We start from the raw sequence: 4,574 nt of genomic DNA, 5'->3' as shown, positions 1-4,574 counted from the left end.
TCAAACTTCTCTAAATACCCTTGACCATTATTTCAGCAGGCTCAATCATTTGGCCTTATTCCACATTTGAAATTATGATTTGTATTTCCTGATAGATTTCTCTCCAATTGCATTTTGACTCCTAACCTTTGTTTTATATTACCTAAGAGCACACAGTGTTACCTTCAGAGAGGGTAGATGCATATCGCATTGGAAAGCTATAGTGGGTCTGATCCCTTGAGTTAGCCTTAAGGTCCATCCATACCACTTAAAGTAATCCAGTATGCACCTTGGTAATTGAAATCCTTCCATTACCCTCACTCCAGCCCATTGAGATATTTCTCTTGCAGATGGAGTTCCATCAGGAGGTGAGCCAAATGGTTTGGGAAAGATGGGGCATTTTTCCAACAAGATTTTTGGCTGCCCACCAACAAGCTGGTTGGTGTTCATAATTCCAAGTTGACCCTTCTTAGCAAGGTTTCCATTTATAAAGAGCACCGTCAACCCTGCTCTTCATTCTGGGGGAACACTTGGGACTTGGGTTCACCAAGGCTCACGGTGCAACCATGAGAGAAGGTTATCTCAGATTTCTTCGTTGCTTGATTTTTTGCCACCAAAAAAAACCCCACAAAAAACTCATATTGCTTCTTGTCCTCAGTTGTAAGTCAAAACTTTTCACACCATATGAAGTATTATCACGTATGTTTAAATATCTTGAACCTCATAGATGTCATTTTCACTTGAGTGCAATCTCACCCCAGAGTACAAGTTTGAAAAGAAAGGTTTTGGATATTAACAAAGCTAGCAAATTTCTAGGCTAAAGCATCAATAATGCTTTTTAATGTGCTTAAAAGGATGTACATTCTGTATTTATGTATGTATGTATCTGAACCACAGCAGGAGAACTAAATAATTCAGTGGAATGCATAGAGAAAACTAATGATCCCATATTCTAATAACTGTTTTATGAAAAGCTTTTCATTTGGCTCTCAAAACTGCCTCATAAGTCAACACTTGGATAATGCAGTGAAGTTATATTTAACTCTAGAACTCTCCTCACATGCCAGGTTTCAAATATGTTTCTAAGTAAATGTCCTTTTTGGGCTCATTATGACTATTCCTGTCTTCCCTCAAAACAACCTCTTATGTATGTTCATTTCCCTTCTTTCCTTGACTTCTGGCTGTCAGATTTACACCTCTTCCAATCCATGTTATCTTGGCCTGGAGCAGCAATATCACACCCAAGGACAGGGAGCCCGAGCTTGACAGATGTTGCCAGAGAGTACCTAGCAAATGTTTTCTTACAAGATCGATCCACTCAAGCAATGGCCCACAATAGTATTTCAGAGCAGGTTTATAAGGAGCTACTGGAAGACTTCTTAATAAATCACTGATGGAAATCCTACTTTGCTGAAATAGAGAGAAGGTGTACACAGCCAAATCAAACAGACAGGTATCCCCCAGAGCCAGCCCAGGGATTTGAGATGAGAGAGATGAGGTTGTGTTGCTTCTTGGCAAAGGGTAAAAGTTATGTAGCAAATAGGCTTGTTGTACATACGGATACTGCAGCAATCATCACAGCTTCTGTGCCCAGGGAGGATCTAGTTTGAAATCCTACTGAAAATGCGCTTTTCCAAATTCCACCCCGCAAAGATACACCTTTATTAAAACACAAATAACTCCCCAAATAGAGGCTACCAAAATGCCTCAAGTTCTCTTGATTTTACCAGAAAATATGTGGCAGTAGGTGCATATTCTGTACATAATAGGAAGAAATGGGACACTGTACCTATTTTTCTGTTCACCTGAAATGATCACAACATTGTTAATTGGCTAATCCCTGATACAAAATGTTTTTGGTGTTAAAAAAATAAAAAAAAATTTTTAAGTATGGTTGCTTTACAATGTTGTATTGGTTTTCTACTCTATGGCAAAGTGAAACAGCTGTGTATATTACATATATCCCCTCTTTTTTGTATTTCTTTCCCATTTAGGTCACCACAGAGCATTGATAAAATTCCCTGTGCTATACATTATGTTCCCATTAGTTTTCTGTTTTATATACAGTATCAATAGTGTATATATGTCAATCCCAATCTCCTAAATGTACCTATATTTCTGATGTTCTGCATAAGCACTAACATCTATGTTAAAATAACCCTTTAGTGTTGAGAAAAATAGAATTTTAAATGCTAAAACTATGAGTTTCATGTTCCTGAGAACTCTGACATCTAAAAAGTTAGCTTTTTTTCAGCTTGGCTTATAATAAGTAACAAAATGCTCTATTCCTGCATATAATATGCGATAGAGGTATATGTGCATGTGTTTGGGGAGAGAGAGAGAAATGTGTCTGAGCTTATACACAACATTAACGGACACGGGGAAGTTCAGCGTTCTCAGGCGTAACAGTAACAAAGATTCATTTAGTGGCTTATGCAGTTATTTAGTAATTTGTTGCTTCAGTCACAAGTTGGAAATCCTAATTACTAACATATCTTTCAGAGTGAATGCTCTCTAATTTTAAACATTCCTGAAACTATGATTCAATCAAATTTCTTCACATCTCAGAAGAACAATGGTAGGCAAAGCATAAGACAAAATGCAATAAGCAAGCAGTGGGATTCAGGCAGTTGGGTCCAAGAGAATAATTTTCTCAATGTAATCCATGAACAGAATCCTTTTGAATATTAAAATCTTTATGAACTTTTGATATTGATGGGCCCAGAGCCCAAATAAATGGAATATATCAAAGTTAAAATTATATCCAGTGAAAGCAGATCCTTATAAAAGGAGGCCAGTGACGGGGGGCTTTGTCCGTTTGGCTTGTTCACAAGACCCAAGCAACAATCACCTTCACAAAGCCCTTGAGACAGCCCCACACCAAGATTTGGTGCCTGGGAAGCAGGTGAGGAGGCTCAACTCTGCTAAGAGTTCCAGGATAACCTGCCACTCCTGTAAATTCAGGTTTTTTTGAAGGCAACCTGAAAGATTAGTTATCAATCTTTTTTGCTTTAGATTTTGCCAATCCAAATTAGGGCTTTTTTGGCATTATTTAGAGAAATAAGGTCTTTCCAAGGAAGTTCATTCCAAAAGTGATTAAAATACATTCTCAAGACTTAAAAAAGAAATTTCTAATTTTAGAAGGATACTTGTTCTATGACCTATGGAAATACTTAAATCTCAATTCCCGGAAAGATGAACTGCCCTCTTCTTCTTTTTGGCAGCTGTATGTAGAGAATGAAATACTGTGTTTGATCATTACACGTAAGTATTATGAAGGGAAAAAACCTCATGAAAAAAAATTCATGAAGGAAAAAAACCTCACATTACTTTTTTTTTTCTTTATTCTGTCTTTTTATTCCAGGGCTGAACCCTAACACTGAGATGGGAATTTTGTAATCTCCCTCAACAAAAATTCCTTCAGGGAAAATTTGGAAAGATCATTATGAAAATTGATCCTTTCTCAGAAAGCTGAAATAAAGTGAAAATATAAAGCAAAATTTTCAGGTCAGGGCAGAAAACACTTTAGACTACTTTTCAAAGGATAATCCTGATTTAGGTATGAGGGATTGGCACTGACATGAATCAAACATAGAAACTGCACCAAAATCAAGACTCCATCAGCCAGGTGCACTGAATAATCAGGTGCAGAACAATAGCTTTCTCACCAGTGCTTGATTTGGTCCACAACACAGTCTTACAGGAGAGAGAAATGCATTGTAAATATGCTTCCCCATTCATTTACTCACTCATTTACTTCTCATTAATTTTCCACATATAGATTAATTTCATAAGTGCTAAGCCAGGCCCTACATTTAGATACAGAGATGAATACAAAATAGTCTTCACCTTTAATGCATGCACAACTAGGTTAAAAGTCATATAAGTCAATACAGTCCAAAAAGGTGAGTACAATAAGAAAGGTATAGAGTGATAAAACAGGTGGAAAATGGGTTACTTGATTCAGTTTGTACTTAGTTACTCAGTCATGTCTGATTCTTTGTGACTCCAAGGACTGCAGCCTGCCAGGCTCCTCTGTCCATGGGGATTCTCCAGGCAAGAATACTGGAATGGGTTGCCATGCCCTCCTCCAGGGGGACTTCCTGACCCAGGAATCGAACCAGGGTCTCCTGCATTGCAGGCAGGTTCTTTACCAGTGGAGTTATTTGGAGAGAGGTATTTGAGCCAAGTCCTAAAGATTGCCTTGGGATGAACAGGCAGGTTGAGTCTGGTTGGATGGGATTCCAAACAGTGGAAACACACAGACACGAGAGACTGAGACATGACAGGAATGATCATATCATTCAATATGACCAGAGAGTGGGCTGAATTAGGGCATGGAGAATGATCATATCATTCAATATGACCAGAGAGTGCGCTGAATTACGCTATGGAGAGAGATGTGGCTGTGGAAGTGGACAAAATCCATATCCTAAAGGGAATTCTATGGCATTCTAAATGGTTTTCACTTGGTTCTAAACGTAATAGTGTACCCAAGAGCCATTTTAAGCAAAGCCATGGCATGATCAGACAAACATATTTTAGCTTTCCATTCTTTAATTTTTTCACTTTTATTTATTATGCATTTTAGCACA

The sequence above is a fragment of the Bos indicus x Bos taurus genome, chromosome 12 (genome assembly GCF_003369695.1).
Source record: "Bos indicus x Bos taurus breed Angus x Brahman F1 hybrid chromosome 12, Bos_hybrid_MaternalHap_v2.0, whole genome shotgun sequence".
Taxonomy (NCBI): Eukaryota; Metazoa; Chordata; class Mammalia; order Artiodactyla; family Bovidae; genus Bos; species Bos indicus x Bos taurus.
This window is presented reverse-complemented; position numbering follows the sequence as displayed.